Here is a 21,219-nt window from a genome sequence, read left to right as displayed (position 1 = left end):
AAAATCAAGGATAGCTAAACAAATTTAGGTAAAATAGTAATCCCCCCTTACCCTTAAGAGATACATCTGAAGATCCCAGGTGTATGCCTGATACCATGGATAGTACCAAACCCTAATTATGCTATGTTTATTCTTATACATGCATACCTATGTTAAGGTTTTTATATACATATATATATATTTTTTAACGCCCAAGACAGCAGATTGAAGGCATTGTTAGCATACCTCTCCCACTTGGAAAGACAAAATAGTATGGAGAGATTCACACTGTGAACTTTTTTCCAAGAAGCAACACAGGAACTTAACAGGAAAACAGCTGAAAGAAACCACACATGCTTTGAAAGCAGCAGTGGGCTGCATCCTACACCATGAGCCAGTCAAAAAACTGAGTCCCAAGAGTATGACATGGGAATAAACTGCCTCTGGGATATACATTCTCATCAGAGAACCTATCAATCCAGGCCATAGGGAAGGCCTTAACCTCCTGTCCAGCACAGGAGCTGATTTGGTGAGCAGTGGGGAGTATATGAGGAGTGGCATTAGGACATGCTTTGCATGTACTCCCAGTTGCTAGTGAGGATAGAGGGAAGCCATTCCTGATCCTACCTCATAGGGAATCTCCCAGAAGTTGGCCAGGTAGCACAGGCGGTAGTCAGAGGTTGAAAGAAGCTCTCAATTGAGATTCACAATATTATCTTGAGTGGGGAGAAACTTCCTTGGCCAGAACTGAAGGGTGAGTGAGAAGTGTGCTACAGCCACAAATGCAAAAGCTGGGTGGCAGACCAAGAGGCACCTGGCCTGAAAGTCCCAGTTACTGTCTCCCTAGTGAGTGTTTATGGCATGGGGCACTTTTGGGTTCTGAGCACAGACTGCCTGGAACCTATTATTGTATTGCTGTCTATCTCTTTTCTCAGGTCTAGTGGTAATTTGGGAGCTCTAGAATTAGATGCATATATATTTTGGATTGTAATATCTTCTTGTTGTGTGAATCATTCTGTCATTATATTCTATCATTATATAATGTAATAATCTTTGCCTTTTTTTTTTTAACTATTATTGCTTTAAAGTAAGCTACTCCTCCTTGCTTTGCTTTCTATTTGGATGAAATATCTTTTTCCTCTCCTTTACCTTGAATCTATAAGAATCCTTGCATGTTAGGTGAGTCTCTTGAAGACAGCAGATATTTCGCTTGTGATTTTTTAATCCATTTTACCAATCTGTATCTATTAAGTGGAGCATTTAGACCATTTATGTTCAATATTAATATTGAGATTCAAGGTACTGTGCCAGTCATTTTGTTGATTGTTACCTAGCTACTTTGTTTTTTGTTTTGTTTTGTTTCATTTTGTTTTTGTTTTCTAGGCCATGTGGGTCTGATGCTTTCAAGAGGTTCCATTCTGGTGAATATTGACCTTTTGTTTCAAGATTTAGAACTCCTCTCAGCATTTCTTGTAGAAGTCGTCTGGTAGTGACAAATTTCCTCAATATTTCCTTGTCTGAGAAAGATCTTATTTCTTCATTTATAAAACTTAGTTTTGCTGGATACAAAATTTTGTTGTTGCTGTCTCCCTAGCGAGTGTTTATGGCATGGGGCACTTTTGGGTTCTGAGCACAGACTGCCTGGAACCTAGCTAGCTGCTGCTGGCAGAATGCTGCTGGAGTAAGAACTGTCTTGCTACATGTGTGGGAGATAACCAGGAGGTCCTGAGTCTGTCCATAGAACCAGTTCATTGCTACTATACCTGGCATTTGAGAAAGCAAACACATTAAGGCTATTTATAACCAAGGAATTTTGCAAAGTCTATGTTACTCCCCTGCCACCCCATCACAGCTGGTGCTATTACCCACTGCTAGGAGACTTGAGGACAGGTCACATTACTGGCCTCGTTAGAGATTTAGATATCCAAACAGAAGAAGCTCAAAGAACTCCTGGGAGATAAATTGCTAAAAGGATATCACCAAGGTATATATTCATCAGGCTATCTAAAATCAACATGAAAGAAAGAGTTCTAAGAGCAGTGAGACAAAAGCATCATGTAACTTATAAAGGAAAACTTATCAGACTAACAGCAGAATTCTCAGCAGAAACCTTACAAGGCCGAAGGGCTTTGGGTCCTATCTTTAGCCTCCTTAAACTGAATTACTGTAAGCCCAAAATTTTGTATCTAGCAAAACTAAGTTTTATAAATGAAGAAATAAGATCTTTCTCAGACTAGAAAATGTTGAGGAAATTTGTCACTACCAGATGACTTCTACAAGAAATGCTGAGAGGAGTTCTAAATCTTGAAACAAAAGGTCAATATTCACCAGAATGGAACCTCTTGAAAGCATCAGACCCACATGGCCTAGAAAACAAAAACAAAATGAAACAAAACAAAACAAAAAACAAAGTAGCTAGGTAACAATCAACAAAATGACTGGCACAGTACCTTGAATCTCAATATTAATGTTGAACATATGTGGTCTAAATGCTCCACTTAATAGATACAGATTGGTAAAATGGATTAAAAAATCACAAGCGAAATATCTGCTGTCTTCAAGAGACTCACCTAACATGCAAGGATTCTTATAGATTCAAGGTAAAGGAGAGGAAAAAGATATTTCATCCAAATAGAAAGCAAAGCAAGGAGGAGTAGCTTACTTTAAAGCAATAATAGTAAAAAAAAAAAAAAAAAAAAGGCAAAGATTATTACATTATATAATGACAGAATATAACGATAGAATGATTCACGCAACAAGAAGATATTACAATCCAAAATATATATGCATCTAATTCTAGAGCTCCCAAATTACCACTAGACCTGAGAAAAGATATAGACAGCAACACAATAATAGTAGGGGACTTCAACATTCACTGACAGCACTAGGAAGATTATCTAGGCAGAAAGTCAGCAAAGAAACAATGAACTTAAACTTCAGTCTAGAATAAACAGACGTAACAGATATTTACAGAACATTCTACCCAAGAACTGCAAAATATACAATCCTCTCATCAGTATATAAAACATTCTCCAAGATAGAGTATACAATAGGACACAAAACAAGTCTTAATAAATTTTAAAAATTGAAATAATATCAATATGATTTTATAGAAGCTGCAAAAAATATTAATACCAAGCAATATACTTAACCAAGGAAATGAAAGATTGCTACAAGGAGAACTACGAAACACTGCTTATGGAGTAGAAAGAACAATACCATGCAAATGACTGTACTAGACAAAGCAAACTGTAGATTCAATGGAATTCCTGTCAAAACAGCAACATCATTTTTCAGAGAATTAGAAAAAAACAACCATGAAATTCATATGGAATCAAAGAAGAGCCCAAATAACCAAAATAATCCTAAGCAAAAAGAACAAATCTGGAGGCATCACATTACCTGACTTCAAATTATATCACAAGACTACAATTACCAAAACAGCTTTGTACTGGTATAGACACATAGACCAATGGAACAGAACAGAGAACGAGAAATAAAGCCAAATACTTACAACCAACTGATCATCAATGAAGCATATAAAATATAAATTGGGGAAGGGATACTCTATTTAATAAATGGTTCTGGGAAACTGGATAGCCACATGTAGAAAAATGAAACTGGATTCCTGTATTTTACCATATTAAGAAAATCAATTGAAGATGGATTGTAGACTTAAATCTATGACCTAAAAACATAAGAATCTAGAAGACAACCTAGGAAAAAACTCTTCGTGGCATTGGCCTGTTAAAGCAAACTAAATATGACCTGAGAAGGACTCTGCATTTCTATATTTGAGTCCTTGTGGATGAACTGCAACCTAGCTTTTAATAGGTAGACAAAATTGAAAACCTAACTTAGGAGTATGTGCCTGTAACAATAGCTGAGTCTTGGCCAATCTGAGCAGCTGTACTTTAACCATTCATACACTGCTGAGTGTTCAAATTGTGTAGAAATAAGGCAAACACCGAGCTATAACCAATCCAGCCATTCTGTAGCTCACTTCCAATTTCTGTACATCATTTCCCTTTTTTTGTCTATAAATCATCTTCCACCATGTGGCTGCACTGGAGTCTCTGTGAATCTGCTGTGATTATGGGAGTTGCCAATTCACCAATTGTTCATTGCTCAATAAAATTCCTTTAAATTTAATTTGGCTAAAGTTTTTCTTTTATCAGATGGTGTCAGAAGCAGGATCTGAAGGAGAGCTTCTAGTGACCCCCAGGAGCACTGAGTGAACAAGCAAGGTGCCTGCAGGACCCACTTGTGTCCATTGATGTCTCAGAATAGCTGGGGATCATGAGTTAAGTGCTCTCTTGGATTTCAGAGCCACATATTTGTGTTTTGAGCTATTCGAGTTTCTTTGAGCAAATTTCTGATCCAAACTGGGCTTGGAAGTTGTCACAGCAACTAGGCTGGGTCCAGGAATCGATTTGATCTGGGAATTAACTGGTTTGGATCCAGTTAGAGACCTCTTACATCTGACTGGGTCAGAAAGGAACTGCTAGTAAGCAGTAACATTGCAGGAGTTATAAAATTTGGCTTTTGAAAATTCACAGGGATTTTTGTGTCCTACCCCTCTGTTTCATTTTTCTTGCATGCCCAAGTAGGAAAAATTATTGGCTAAGTTAATTAGGAGAACCTAAGAGTAAAGCCAATATTTTAGGTAAAATGGAATCCTTAATCTCTTGAAAACTGAGTTCCTTCTGGTCTATACATTAGGTCTAGGATACAGCAAAGTCTTGTAGAAATGGTAAAAGCTTACTAAAGATAACTTATAGTGGAACATTCTGAATGAACTACAATGCACTGAAGTACATTTAAAAATGAGGGCTCTCGATAAAGTCCCTTTTGGCTAAGAACAGGTTTGGCCCTATGGGATGTTAACTGTTATTCTCTCTGGATTAATATGCCTTACACTCTTTGCTGATGGCTAAGGGTTACAGGATTAGGCACGTACAGGATCACTGGACATGGGGAGCTCTTTCCTTCCTAAAAGGGGAAACTTGAGAGCTGATGGTACTGCTGGAAAAGATCCCATCACAACCAACAAGCAGCCACTTGAACTTTTCAGTGTTGCTGCAATGGGTGGATCTTTCTCTGGCCTCCCTGAGGTCTTCACTTCCCCACCCTGCAACAGGTAGTGCTTTTTTTTTCTATCTTTTTTTTGTCATTACTCGGGGCAACCATATTGCCTAGAGACCACATGTTGAAACTCCTAGACAGAGGTTGGATTAAAGATGGCAGGGCCCATCTGAGGGTAAATTTAAGCCTTGCCATTTGATATTGGGTGCTAAACAGAGTGGCAAATGTCTGTGTCTTATCACATGAATTTTTCTCTGGCCAGAATGAAAAAAGATAATTTTGTTTTATGATATGGCTTGGTCCCCCAGGGGATGGTGCAGCAAGTCAGGTCACTAGGGCTGCTCAGGGAAGTAAAACCCAGAAGCCTGGCATGCTGGCAAAAGGGTAATAATTTCTTACCAGTCAGACTTCTGGCCTCCATATCTCTCTCTCTGTGCAAACCAGTTAAATGAATGATAAAAATCACTGTTTATCTGTTCTGTACAGTTTGGATTAATACAAAAAAAAAAAAAACTGAGTCTGGTCTTAAGCTATAGTGAATCTGGTGTGCTTTGTGTGGCTTTCTATATTGTTCTGTCACAAAGAGGGGTGGGTACCTTGAGATAAAATGTGTGCCTAGAACCACATAAGCCTGCTGTTCAAGACAGCCTAACAAACTGGTCAGTTATGTCCTTGAGAGCTTGACCTTGTAACCATGTGGTGGTGCTTTCTCTTTTCACAATGGTGGCCTGGGTTTGGGTTTCAATCCCTAGCTTAGGGGATGAGTCTTTCTAATTGGTATTTCATGACCTTTGCCATTTTAAAATTATGTTCCTCTCCACAAACTGTCTTGAATTTTCCTGTCTCAAAGCACCTGTGAGGTTACTTTCAATAAAGCTGAAAATCCAGAAATGTTGACCATTTGGCCTGGGTAAAGTCAAGCAATAAGAATGTTTAAAAGGACTTTATTAAAGAGAGCTATGGTTAAAAGTCAGCTTAATTAAAAGTGGATATTCAGGCTCGAACAACCTGAGACTCCTTGGAAAAAACAGGAGGCACCAGAGACCCTTTCCTGGAGCTGTTTTTCCAAGGACTCTATCCAAAAGCCAATAATCCAATTAAGAAAATTAAAAACTGGCAAATGAAAAATTTTACAACTACTGTAGTAATCTTCTTCTGTCTAGGTAAATTTATATATGTATTGTGTATGTAATGTTTATATGTGAAAGAGTTTTAACTAATTGGTTTAATAATAATAAGTGCTTAAGTCAAATATTTTGTCAGAAATGTAAAAAGTATAATGACTTTTATTTACTTCTTGTAACTTTAGTAATCTTTGGGAAATACAGTTTAAAAGATTATTGGTAAAATTAAAATGTCTTCAAAAGTGTAAATATTTGGTTTAAATTATGCAGGTCAGATGTTAAGCTTGCTAAATGCTTTAAGGTATTAAACTGTTTCTTTGACTTTTGAAAATTGTTCAATTTATTTTGGAGGCATTAAATTCTAAATAAGCCCTGGGAACATGTGAAATTAACCATGCCTCTTAGCTATGCAAAGAAGGCATAAAAGAAAAGAGATTGTATATAAGGAAGGATCTTGTATGGTAAATTCTTGTCCTAAGGCTAAAGGAAAATGACTGGTTGTTTAAAAGAGAGATGTTTAGGACAAGTCAGAAAGTTCAAACACGTCATAGATGGTCAACGTAAGCCCATTTATAAAAGGATTTATAAAAGAACATTTATGCACCAAGAGTGAAAGTTACTAAGCATTATCATTATAACATGTAATTGGGACTACTGAAAAAATAGGTTTGCATGCAAGATGTGTGAGGAGAATGAAATGTGATTTTTGTAAGAGATTATAAGAAGGCATGAGAATGTACATTTTTGCCTAGTTTAAAGGGTTAAATGATTGTGTTAAATTAAATAAAGCTGAAGGTTAAAACAAGATGTGGAAGGTTTGTAAAAATTAACCTTGTAAAAGAAATTCTATGTGTGAAAATATTGACTAAATTTAGAAGGGTATTATTTGGTTTTACTGTAAATTGAACATCAAAATAAAAGCACAACAGAGCTTTCTTAAAGCACTAATCTGCTCTTTAACAAAAATTTATAAAGGGTTATAAAAGGTTTATAAAAATCTTGCCATATGATAAAACTGATTAATATTGGGTAGATTTGTCTATGAGGTTTTATTAAAAATTGGGATTGACATTAATAGTCTGCTAATGCAAGGGTGAAATTTGGCTTTCTCTCTTTAACAAGATTTTCATGTAGATAAGATAATGAAAGATTTTGTTTGCCTTTTAAATATACTACAAAAGGGAAAAAATGATGGAAAGACAAAAGACAGATGGTTTGGAAAGCTAAGTCTTCCTTTTATCAACGAGTAAAGGTTTTTGCCTTTTTAAACATTTCTGACTCATCATTTTGACTCAATGAATGACTTATGGTGACATGGAATTCTAGTTCATAATATCAAGTGTTTTAAATCTTTAACATATTTAATAGGCTCCCCAAAATCCAATTTCAGCTTCAAAATGGTCTTTTTTGACCCTTTAACTTTGGAATGCTACAGAGGGCATCCAAAAGACAGGTAAGCATCCAAAAGGGAGGTAAACAGCATTATTTAACATGTTAAGTTACATGGGAAATATTGTCAAAATAAAAATAATGTTTAATCTTCAGGCTATATTTTAGTGAATGATATTAATATATGTTCTAAAATTGTATGGGATTTCTAAAATCATAATATGTCTGAGTATATGCTATCAGTCATGATTATAGTTATTATGTTAAGTTATTGTACACTATAGAAATAACCAAATTTCCTTGTATAAAACTGTTAACCCAAGTAGAACAAAAAAATTAATTAAATATCAAGAAAATACTTTGCCAGATTTTCATTTTAAACTAGCCTATACTGAAATTGTTTACATATACAATTTGAACTCCATGGTCTAAGTCAACTTACCTATAATGACCCACTAGTTATCAGCGCTATGCACCTAAATTGGAGAAACAACTGGTATTCAAGAGGATATAAGTCCAGCATTAAGTATGTACCCATGGAGAACCAGGGCACCCTCCTTGTCCTTCCTGAGTCCTTAAAACTTGTGTTATTAAAGGTTCTGCATTCCACAATTCATCATGGAAAAAAAAATTAAATGATCTAAATTGAATATGTTGATATGGTGACTTAAAAATTGTGAAAATAGTTTAAAACCAATGTTTGGTTCCATATTCCTGGGAACACAATCAAACCTTCAGGTATATTTGGCTATCTGATGGGTCATTTAAACATTTATAAAGATATTTCAATGCATGTTTTTTAAATAACAGTTAATCATTATGTCACAGTATATTTTCACCAGGTAAATAAAGCTTTTTATGGTTCACTGAGGACAATCAACTCCTTCACAATCTAGAACCTGAAGATTGAATATTCTGAGAACATCAGAGAAAGACTGTCCTTGCCATCCACACTGCAACAAAACTTTGGAACCTGTACTTTGGATTCATAACCAAACAGCTGAGAAGGGCCCCTCCACACTCTTGGAATTGTACACCCAGTGGAACCCTTAAGGTAAAACGAACCAGGAAAGTTTCCACCCAGAAGAAGATGGAATACTTGATGTGAACAGCTGTTCCCAAGGTCATGAATCAAGACTTCTACTATCATGAGACTCTTATCTTCGAATATTTTTCCTTATTTATGCCTCTGTGAATAATAGAAATGAAAAGGGGGTCTATTCTGTGCACTTATAGGGTATATTTTTATTTGTGAAGGATTTTTCAGCCAGCCTTATACATAAATAACCTTATACTTTGATAGATAAAAGATGAAGGCCCCAGGTAGGTGAGAAACTTTAGTGGTATATACATTGCCCCATAATCAGTCAAAACTCCTCTTAACCTACATCATAGGTTAAAGAGAACATCGCAAGAAGCCCTTTACTCTTCTAGAAGGACACCATTTATTAGGTCCTTTTTCCATGCTTTAAAATAAAAGAGGTAATAATTAGAAATGCATCACTCACAATAGACTCTATAGCAGATTCTACTGTAAAGGCTATCATTACACAATGGACTTTAAATTATCTTGTGAAAGTTATGCTAATAATAGAGTTGGCTAAAAAGAAAAATACTTGTGCAGTTGCTGGCACTTGTGGCTTATGGAGAAATATGTCAAATGTAGATTATAAAAATTCAGTTGTGGGGGATTAATGAAAAGACCACTTAGTCAAGCAAGTAGACTCTTCATCCAGCTCATTCTTTAATCTATTTAACTTTAGGTGGTTTGCTTTATGGGGACTCTGGCTAAGGAGCACACTTCAAACCCAAGAGTCTAGTAATAGTCTCCCTGGTGTGCTATATTCTCTCAAAGGTTTTAAATGTTTGCATGTAGCCATCTGTAAAATGTCAAATGGTCTCTCTTCAACTGGAATGACAAGAGCTGAAAGAAATATGTGGCCATGAGGGCACCATAACCTATGAATGATATGCTGAGACTGGAAACTCAAAATGATGGCAACAGAGAGTGGTGCTAAGGCCCTAAATTTTGGTCACACTTTCACCTAAGTGAGACCCCAACCAAAAAAGAGGAACTTTTAAAACAAAATTATAGGAGGCCATTGTTTTGAACTAAGCTCATGCACTAGGACCCAATAGGCCAAACTGAACTAAAATAGATTTACTCAGGCTAAATGTGATGTAATCAAACTAAGACTTTAAGGAAACACGTAGATCCCAGAACAGACTTGGTTTTGTTTTTTTCCTGTAAATAGAACATTCTGGCAAAAATGTTACCCTCTACTCAGCCCTTGTTCCTACCTTTTGCAAAACTCACTGTTCTACTATTTCCCAGTGGGTTTCAAGACCAAATAAGTGATAGTGACATCAATAACTGAAGTTTTTGTGAATCTCTCAAAACTGAGAAAATGACCAAAAAAGGGGAATTGTTAAACAGAACTAAATATGGCCTGAGAAGGGCACTGTACTTCTATATTTGAGTCCTTGCAGATGAATGCAACCTAGCTTAATACGTAGACAAGATTGAAAACCTAATTAGGAGTATGTGCCTGTAACAATGGCTGAGTATTGGCCAATCCTAGTGACCATACCTCAACCATTCATTCACTGCTGAGTGTTCAAATTGTGTTGAAATAAGGCAAACACCAAGCTGTAACCAATCCAGCCATTCTCTACCTCATTTCTAATTTTTGTACATCATTTCCCTTTTATTTGTCTATAAATCTTCCACTACGTAGTGGCACTGGAGTTTCTGTGAATCTGCTGTGATTCTTGGGGCTGCCTAGTTTGTGAATCATTCATTGCCCAATTAAACTCCTTTAAATTTAATTTGGCTGAAGTTTCTTTTTTTTTTCGTTAATCAGGCCTAGGCAAACAATTTATGACTAAGGTCCCAAAAGTAAATGCAGCAAAAACAAAAATAAATATATAGGATCTAATTAAACTCAAATTAAGCCAAATTCCATATGTCCTCACTTGCAAGTGGGAGCGAAGCTATGAGTACACAAAGACATGTAGAGTGGTATGATGGACTTTGGAGACTCAGGATGGGGGAGAACAATAGGGGAGTGAGGGATAAAGAAAACTACATATTGTTTACAAGGTACACTACTCAGGTGATACATGCACTAAAACTCAGACTTCACCTTTATACAATTCATCCATGTAACCAAAAACGACCAGTATCCCAATTCATCCATGTAACCAAAAACCACCAGTATCCCAAAAACTACTGAAATTAAAAATGTATGTTTATATTTTTTACATATATATGTTTCATATATATAAACTTTATATATGTATACAGTTCAATTTATACATTAGACACAGTAAAAGATTAACAGCTATTAATAAAGTACAACAATTTTATTAATAACAATATGCTATAATAAAACTTATGTGAATGTGGTCTCTCTCTCTCAAAATACCTTATTGTAGTGTGTTCATCCTTCTTGTGATAATGAAGTGAAGTGAATGATACAGGTATTGTGTTGTAGCATTAGGCTACTACTGACCTTCTGAAGAAACCTGCAAGGAAGGCTTATTTGCTTCTAATGACCCTGGGTCATTGAGCCATGATGATGCTAATAGTTGGACATCAGTAGCAGTAGCAGACAATGTTGATGACCACTAGGCAGACAGCATCTACATGGAATCACTGGACGAAGGAATGATTCATGTCTGAGGGGTTTCAGCAGGATGGCATAAGATTTCATCGCTCTACTTAGAACTACACACAAGTTAAAACTTATCAATTGTTTATATTTGTAATTTTCCACTAAATATTTTCAGACCATGACTGACCACAAGAAACTGAAACCATAGAAAATGAAATCATAAATAAGGGTGGATTACTGTAGGAATAAATAGACAAACCCCTTAGAGTGCCTAAATCTACAATATGTCAGCAAAAGAACCTACAATATATACCTGAAGTAAATCACCTCCAAGTATGTTCAATCCTTCCTTCTCTTTATTCAAATTGAAATGGGGAAAGGATTCCCTATTTAATAAATGGTGCTGGGAAAATTGGCTAGCCATAAGTAGAAAGCTGAAACTGGATCCTTTCCTTACTCCTTATACGAAAATTAATTCAAGATGGATTAGAGACTTAAATGTTAGACCTAATACCATAAAAACCCTAGAAGAAAACCTAGGTAGTACCATTCAGGACATAGGCATGGGCAAAGACTTCATGTCTAAAACACCAAAAGCAATGGCAGCAAAAGCCAAAATTGACAAATGGGATCTCATTAAATTAAAGAGCTTCTGCACAGCAAAAGAAACTACCATCAGAGTGAACAGGCAACCTACAGAATGGGAGAAAATTTTTGCAATCTACTCATCTGACAAAGGGCTAATATCCAGAACCTACAAAGAACGCAAACAATTTACAAGAAAAAAACAAACAACCCCATCAAAAAGTGGGCAAAGGATATGAACAGACATTTCTCAAAAGAAGACATTCATACAGCCAACAGACACATGAAAAAATGCTCATCATCACTGGCCATCAGAGAAATGCAAATGAAAACCACAATGAGATACCATCTCACGCCAGTTAGAATGGCAATCATTAAAAAGTCAGGAAACAACAGGTGCTGGAGAGGATGTGGAGAAATAGGAACACTTTTACACTGTTGGTGGGATTGTAAACTAGTTCAACCATTATGGAAAACAGTATGGCGATTCCTCAAGGATCTAGAACTAGATGTACCATATGACCCAGCCATCCCATTACTGGGTATATACCCAAAGGATTATAAATCATGCTGCTATAAAGACACATGCACACGTATGTTTATTGCAGCACTATTCACAATAGCAAAGACTTGGAATCAACCCAAATGTCCATCAGTGACAGATTGGATTAAGAAAATGTGGCACATATACACCATGGAATACTATGCAGCCATAAAAAAGGATGAGTTTGTGTCCTTTGTAGGGACATGGATGCAGCTGGAAACCATCATTCTCAGCAAACTATCGCAAGAACAGAAAACCAAACACCGCATGTTCTCACTCATAGGTGGGAACTGAACAATGAGATCACTTGGACTCAGGAAGGGGAACATCACACACCGGGGCCTATCATGGGGAGGGGGGAGGGGGGAGGGATTGCATTGGGAGTTATACCTTATGTAAATGACGAGTTGATGGGTGCTGACGAGTTGATGGGTACAGCACACCAACATGGCACAAGTATACATATGTAACAAACCTGCACGTTATGCACATGTTCCCTAGAACTTAAAGTATAATAATAATAATAAATTTTTAAAAAAAAGCCCGTGTTAATGTATTTTTCTTCAGTAAGATACTGTGCTCTAACACAGATCCTACTGTGACTTGGATCATGTCTACAGTATTCATAATGTTGGGCATTTCTCTCACTATTACCTCAAATGCTGAAGATGTAGTTTCATCTTTTATTTCCTCATTTATTCAGCAAGGACCTAGTGAGCATCAGATGCTATGTTGGCTGAGGGTACAAAGATAATAGTAATGGTATTGATAATAATAATATCAACAATAATAATAGAGAACACTTACTAGGTGCCAGACAATATTCTGAGTGCTTTCCATGTGTCAATTCATTTAATCCTCATAAAAAACTGTAAGCAGGGATGGGGAGTGATTGCTGATGGGTTCAGGGTTTCTTTGGGGGATTACGAAAATGGTCTAAAATTAGATTGTGGGGTTGGTTGCACAAATCTGTAAATACACAAGAAAACACTGAGTTGAACACTCTGGGTGAATTTTATACCATGTGAATTATATTTCAATAAAGCTCTTAAAAACAATTAAAACCCAGAAGATGGATTATTGACCCCACAATGCAGATAAGTAACATAAGGTACAGAGAAGTTCCATCATCTGTCCAAGGTCACAAAGCTGCTAAGAGACAGTGTTGGGATTTAAATCCAGGCAGACTCAGAGCTACACATTAAATATACAGTCCTTTACCTGAAAGAATTCAAAATATGGGGCATCTTTACAAAAAATGAAGCATACATATATAGCCCTTGTATTTAAAGTTTACAGTTCCATTAAATACACATTTGGAGAAAAAGTATATAAAAGAAAGCCACTGGATCGCAGAGTACTGAATATCAGGGCATGTGCCATTATGTCCAAAGCCTGATTCTCCTGAAGATAGTGTGATCAGGAAAAAGTTTCATAAAATAAGTTGAAGAAAAGAAGGTAAAGAGAGCAGCTTACTCAATGTGGGTTAACATGACAAGCATAAGCTGGCCTGTGTGTGGATGTATGTGTGTCTGCTGGACACCCTTCTCCAGGAAGTCCCAGCACCTGGAGGAACACACAGGAAACAAATGGATGACTGTGGGTGAATGACACTCAGCTAGTTAAACAGTAGCCTAAGTTGAATTCCAACTTCCTATACTCTTGATTGACTCAACTTTAGGCCAGAAAAGGAAGCAAAAGAGCTGCACAAGATAATCTGAGATATGCAGGCATTAAATGATTTGGTGAGCACCTGGTGTTAACGAGGCCACAGTTCCAGGCCTCTACAGGTCAACTAGTTCTTATACGAAATCCTTTTCAAGAACACAGAGTCTGGCTGTTTTTAGTCTGAAATGTATTTAAGTGGTTAAAAAAGGAAATGAGTAAGAGAAAATGGGTGGCTGAGCTCGAATTCTTTTCTTCTCTAGAAAAAACTCATAGTGCATTCCTACTGATGGTGAGCTAAGGACAAAGCATTCCCTTAATAGTATGCATCCAACCATTAACAGATTGTTAACACCACAATGTAGCAGACATAGGAAATACTTAAACCAGAATGCAGTAACCAAATTTCAGTTCTATAAACTGGCAAAGTCTGCTTCAATTTCTACTCAATTGTATTTATGCACCAAGCACTGCACTAATTGTTGGATAAATAAGGCATATGACCTTTTGTGCCAAAAGAGCACACAGTATGTTTCTAAACTCCTCAAAATTTTTAGCACTACTGTATTATTACTTATCTGAATCTTTTTCTCATTTGGTAATGAATTATGAGTGTGATATTCATTAGGTCCCAAATAGTGCTCTTCTTATCCGCTAAAAGAGCTACATAAAAAATACAAAGGTTGTAGCACTATTCACAATAGCCAAGATATGGAATCAACTTAAGTGCTCATTAACAGATGAAGAAAATGTGGTGTATATATACACAATGGAATATCATTTCACCACAAAAAGAATGAAATACAGTCATTTGCAACAACATTAATGGAACTGGAAGACATTACGTTAAGTGAAATAAGCCAAGGATACAAAGGCAAATAGCGTATGTTCTCACTCATATGTGGGAGCCAAAAAATAGGCTGGGAAGAATAGTGGAGAGGAAGGGATAAAAAGAAGTTGCTTAATGGGTACAAAAACACAGTTAGAAAGAAGGAATATGATCTAGTGTTTGGTAGCACAGTAGGGCGACTATAGCTGACAATAGTTTATTGTATATTTCAAAATAGCTAGAAGGGTAGAATTGGAATGTTCCCAACACAAAGTAATGATAAGTGTTTGAGGTGATGGGTATCCCAACTACCCATATGTGATGATTATACACTGTATGCTTGTATCAAAGTGTCACATATGTTTCAAAACATGTATAACTATAATTATCCACAAAAATTAAAAATGAATTATTTAAAAATGTAAAGGTAGATTTTCTTACTAAAATCCAAAAACTGCCTTTATATAAATTACAGGAGAAAATAAATTTTAAATAGGGTGATAAATCCCAAATTTATATTTAGTTTGTTAATGTTCAAAGAAAACAATACATACACACACACAGAGATACACACTCACACACAGAGATGTTCTAACTCAGATATGAACCCTCTCTGAGTCCAATTTCTCTATCCACCACAAACTTTACACTTTCTTCTGTTAGCCTACTTATATATGCATACAACTAGTTGACCTGTAGAGGCCTGGAGCTGTGGCCTCATTAACACCAGGTGCTCACAAAATCATGTAATGCCTGCTATCTCTAATATATTAGAGGAAGGAGAACTAAGTAGATTAAAGCTCAGGTATCCATAAAATGTAGTATCTAAACTAGGACACTGTTGAAAATGAAGAAAGCCACAATGATTACAGTGGGACAACAGAAGGAAACTGGGGCCATACTGGGCAAACAGACATTAGAGTCACCCTGTTAAAAGCCTGTGCTGAGTTCTGAGGTCAGACTCTGCTAGTAGTTAGAGAGAAACAGCTGAAGGCTTTTCAGTACTGTTGTTAAATGACCAGAACTGCAGGAAGCTTACTATAGAAGTGGGCTATGGCTCGATCGGAGCAGAGAGAGACTGAGGCCAGGAAAGCCCATGAACAATTTTTTTTTTTTTTTTTTTTTTTTTTTGAGACAGGTGTGCAGTGGCGCCAGCTAGGCTCACTGCAAGCTCCGCCTCCCGGATTCGTGCCATTCTCCTGCCTCAGTCTCCAGACTAGCTGGGACTACAGGCGCTTACCACCACGCCCAGCTAAATTCTTTTGTATTTTTTTTTTTTTAAGTAGAGACGGGGTTTCACCGTGTTAGCCACCTGACCTCGTGATCCGCCCGTCTCGGCCTCCCAAAGTGCTGGGATTACAGGGGTGAGCCACCGCGCCCGGCCGCCCATGAACATTTTTATGACACCAGTAAAGAAACAAGAAAAGGCCAAGCCATGATGGCAGCAATAAAAAGAGAAAACCTATATGAGAGATTATATAAAAATCTCAGTTAAAGCAGTTAAAGAAGATACACAAGTTGTGACACTTGTCCAAGTAGTTATAAACTTCTGAACACACCTCAAGGGACTTGACAGGTAAAGGTCAGGCATGGTAGAGCAATTGCCAGCAGTAGAAACCAAGGGGAGGTCAGATTCCAGGGCCAAAGCTGTTTGCTCCCTACACATTTTTTTCATACTTCCTGTTCATATGAGTGCCAGGATCACAGGTGTGTGCTTCACTCCACAGAGAACTGGAGCCATCCCCATTCTGTTTACTACCATGGAAGGCATAGGTAAGCCAAGAGGTTCTGTCACTAGTGGGGTAATAAAATGCCACCAACAATTGCTCCAGACACCACTTGGTGGCACCAGTACCCTGAAATGAGTGAATGCAACCTGCTCCTCTTGTTCTTCCAGGGGAAACTCATATAAACCTTCAGTCAACCCTCAAGTTCAGTTTTTTCCAGGATTATTTGAGTTTATCTGGAATTGTCACATCCTCCTTTACCGCTGTCCACGGAGATTCTGGTAGCAGATGAGAATGTCTTTATTTTAATGACCTCTTATTATTTCAAGTATTCCCTTGAATGTATACACACAGAATTTTGCATAAATATGACCATTTCTTACTGGATTTTGCCTATATTAGATTCTTCCCTTTCTGTTTAGCTTCCTCACCTACCACCACCACCATTCCCCCAACCCCTTCCAGAAAACCCATCTTAACAACCTGGTATGTATCTGTTCAAATTTTTCCATCATATAACTTTATACAAATGGATAGATAGAAAGACTATAGAGAGACAAATGAATACATACAAAAGTTGTTTTGGTCATTTATTCATAATGTAGACTCATACATTCTTCTATACATGTTACTTTTCTATCTCAACAATACCAGGTGGTAATTCTTCAAAGTCAACTGATATTGCTCCATTTTGCTCTTTTGAGTGGCTATATTATATTCTATGGTATAAATATGCCTTAATTTATTTACCAACAGTCCCTATTGATGGGCATTCACTTGGTTTTATTTTTGCCACATTAAATAATGCTGCTGTTGTCTATATCATTATGCACTGGTACAGAGGTAAGTAAACATTTTTTTAATTTATGAAATGTTCCAAATTTACTTTCAAAAATCTGCTTAAAATTCCCATTTCCCCAGCAACGTATGAAAGTACTCCTTCCCTCACATCTTCACTTGCTATGTATGGTTTTGCTTTTTACTTTTTGCCAGCTTGATGGGTGTAAAATGGTAACTTATTATTTTACTTTTTGTTTTTTTGACTGGTTGTGATTTTTTTAGCATCTTTTCAGGTTGTTGGGCTATTCTGATTTGATTCTTCACAGCATTTGCCCGAAGCAGAGATTTTTTTTTAAAAAAGACCTCTACTTAATGAAGAAGCTAGAAAAATATTGCTAAAATATATTTTAGAAAGTAGAAAATAGGATTTATTATAGTCACTAACATCCATATGAAATATCTAACACACACTAAAAGCACTGGAATGCCAGAAAATAATCTTGTAAGTACTAATTAATCTGAAATGTCTCCTCTGAAGACAGAATATGCTTATTTTTCTCTTCATAAGGAATTGTCTCTTTCATAGTGCTTTACTTCTGATTGGACAATGTACTTTGCTGTGTATGCTTAAGTAGGATTAGGTATTAAATAGAACCAGTCTCATTTATTTGATTGCCATTCCAAATACTTGCTTTAAAAAAGAAAGAAAGAACAAAAATCAGTAGGGAGAGAAATTATATTTTTAAGCTGCTAAGAAGATTTTACAAACAATAGAGCCCAGAGAACAAAAAAGAAGCCATAAAATGACTTGACAGTGTCCTTTTAAGTGAACATATGTGAGTTTTATGCATCCATATGTGTTCACATATGCCCTACATATGCACAGCCAGCTGCTAGCCAGCCAGATTGTTCAATGTGTATGTTTACTGTAAAACAAGCCGAAAGTGTTTGGTCTCTTTGTTAGAGAAACAGCTCATAATTTCAAGTATACAAATGTCAGTTGTTTCTCATTTCTTTTTCTTCCAAGCCAAATGAGCTGTTGATGCTCAATTTGGCAAGAATCTAACTGAGGCTGACTATCAGCCAGCCACAGGAACCCAGCCCTGAAAGTTTGAGAAAGTTTTACAAGAATAAGAAGCTTTTTCCTAATGGCTCCCTAAACCATAGGAAGTTTCCTTAGAGCCTCAGCCAGTTCTCTCCCACTCAATATCCCAAAGTATAACTGCTAACATTGTTTGGATACTAACGGATTAAGTTAGGGTGTGAAATGCAAGTATTAAGTCCTCCCATACTTTGGCCAAATACTCTTTAGAAACCCTGTTAACAGAGAAGAGCCTGAGGGTGTAGAGATTTTATTTGTGATAGCAACCTGAGCTATGAGCCCTAGCATCTCTCCTTTTATTTCATCTTTTATGACTGTCCTGCAGCTTAAAATGATGAAGTAACGTTTGGACCAATTTCCAATTGAAGATTAAGCCTTTAGATCCATTATGTATCTGCTTCCACAATTAAGGTATTAAATCCAATTATCACTGTCATCTCTGCAGCCTGAATAGAGGAAGGAAAAGCATGTGGAACCTGGATAGAGTGAAAGAACTTGTGCTTTGGGGTGAAAGAGTCTGTGTCCAGTCCTGGATCGTTCCCTGACCATATGACCTCAGGTAAGCAGCTTCACACTTCCAACTTCAGTGTCCTTATCAGCTAGATGAAAATAATTATGCCAATTTCCTAACTTTCTGATGAAAAGGAAATGAGAAAACCTATGTAAAGAACAATGCACAGTACTGGAGATATGATAAGGGCTCGATAAATGTAAGTTCTTTTCCCCCTTCTTTACATTTTTCTCACCCTAGTCCCTGCAAAAAGAGAGAGACATGAGAACCAGGAATATTTCTTGATCAACGACATAATCCAAAGGTCCCCAATCTTAATGGCAGGGAGGAAAAGGGCTGAATTAAACAAAGAAAATTCATTTAAAATGTTAGTTTTTCATATCATAAACACAGTCAGAACTGATAAGTTGTATTTCTGTGTGAACATATTCATGAAAACATACTCATTTATTTAGCATCTATTGTGTCTCTATAATAGTACCTGATATGTAGTAGTAGCCACAAATATTTCTTAAATAAATGAATAAAAACCAAGTCATTAGAGCACTATCATAATTTTTTCCTACGTACTCAGTTTCCTGGGGTTTGTTTGTTAGCGATGACTCCTTGCTTTCCAAGGTAAATGGAAAGAAAGGAAGGTAAGAAAGAACTACAAGTATCCATTGTCACAGACATATGCAAGCCACTGAAGAATAACTAGAATTATCTTATTCACCTTCTGTCTTACCAACACAGGCTCCTTCTGTATCCAATCACTTCTCATTCCTTCTTTCCCTTACTCCATTCAACCTTCATGAAGCTGTCCAACATTTCCTCACAACTGAAAAATACAATTCCTATTGCTGCAGTTGTCCATGTGTTTGAAGCAAAAATGAGCCACTGCTAACAATTGTAAAGAAAGGGAGAACAGCTGTTTGCATCTGGATATGGGGTAAGAAAGAACAGCTGTTGGCAGCTGTGGCAGACAAGAAAGTGAGCAAATGAGCAGCTGTTGGTAATTCAGAATCTCATCAGCCGCACGGAATAATTGAAATCCAGAAGAACCATGTGGGGCTCGACTTAACAGCTTTACTGCATCCTGCTCTTCATTAGATCCTGCCTGTCCTCCATTAGAGACATTACTGTGATAGCTACATGAGGACTCTCAACAGGAATATCCACCCCAATATCCCCATCCACAACCCTTTGAAGAAGCAACCCAAGAGAGGTAAAATGGCATAGACATTCCTTCCAGTAAGTCCATACTTATTTTTACACAAAGGAAGAAGCCTATGGTTGACAAGGGAAGGGATATTAACACACAGTGGAATGCTCACAAGATTGGCCAAAAATAATTCTTTCTGTATTATAAGAAATTACAGTCATTTTAATGATGAACTCACATTTCAGAATTCCAGCAAGCCAGCATAAATATGTGGTAAGTATAATTTAAATTTGAAAAAAAATTTATTTTGAAATACTGTCAGTGGTTTCAATGTCTTTTTTCATGTATATGTAATCCTATGACTGTGTGTGTATATACATATGTGTGTGTGTATATATGTATACACATACACACACACACATACATACATCCCTCTATTTTTTTTCTTTTAATAAAAAGAAGAGAAAAACATGTTTGCATCATGCATTACAAAATGTGTTTGGTTTCCTTTTGGGTTTCATACTAGTTCTTCTACTCAACTGGAATTCTAGGATAAATCTAGAATAGATTGGATAGGATAAATTTGAGTGACCCCAAAATATCAGTCTATCTCTCACCTTGCTTAACACAGAAGAAAAACATCTCATTACTCTCATATATATAATTCCAATTCTTTAGTCACTGAAAGAAACAGTAGAAAAGAAGAAAAAAGAAACTAACACCAATGTTATTTATTGCTGAACTATATACAATTAAATGTCCCCAAATAAAAGAATATTTAATTATATGGCAAGTTACCTGTATTTATAAAGGTGATCATTTTGAAGATGGTAATAGGGGAAATACTTGTGACACAACATTTATGGAGAAGAGTCTACAAAGATCATTTAGATAGGAAAAGTTGAATGCAAAATGTGCACCACAATCAACATTATGGTTTAAAGGTAGGCATAAGATAATTACGTGAAAGAAATATTTTTAAATGAAGGAAGTCAAAATAAGAGAGCAGCGGGGAAATTTTAAATTTCATTTCTTTTATTATTTTTCTCATTATGCTGTTATAATGAAATGTAAAAGATCTGAATAATAATTAGATTATTATGGAAATTACTGATAAAATCCTAAACTGTGAGTAACA

General features: G+C 36.4%; 1 protein-coding gene across 1 annotated transcript in view; it reads right to left on the bottom strand.

The window, feature by feature from the left end:
• Positions 1–5,555, bottom strand: part of LOC105473377 (tetraspanin 8) — an 82,913-nt gene extending 77,358 nt beyond the window's left edge. The window contains exon 1 of the mRNA XM_071071441.1: positions 5,464–5,555. The gene's annotated coding sequence lies outside the window, so the exon portion shown is untranslated. The remainder of the gene's footprint in view (positions 1–5,463) is intronic.
• Between the last annotated feature and the right edge of the window lie 15,664 nt (positions 5,556–21,219).

This window comes from Macaca nemestrina, chromosome 10 (assembly GCF_043159975.1).
Source record: "Macaca nemestrina isolate mMacNem1 chromosome 10, mMacNem.hap1, whole genome shotgun sequence".
Taxonomy (NCBI): domain Eukaryota; kingdom Metazoa; phylum Chordata; class Mammalia; order Primates; family Cercopithecidae; genus Macaca; species Macaca nemestrina.
The sequence above is the reverse complement of the archived record's forward strand: the minus strand, read 5'-3'. Positions and strand labels throughout refer to the sequence as shown.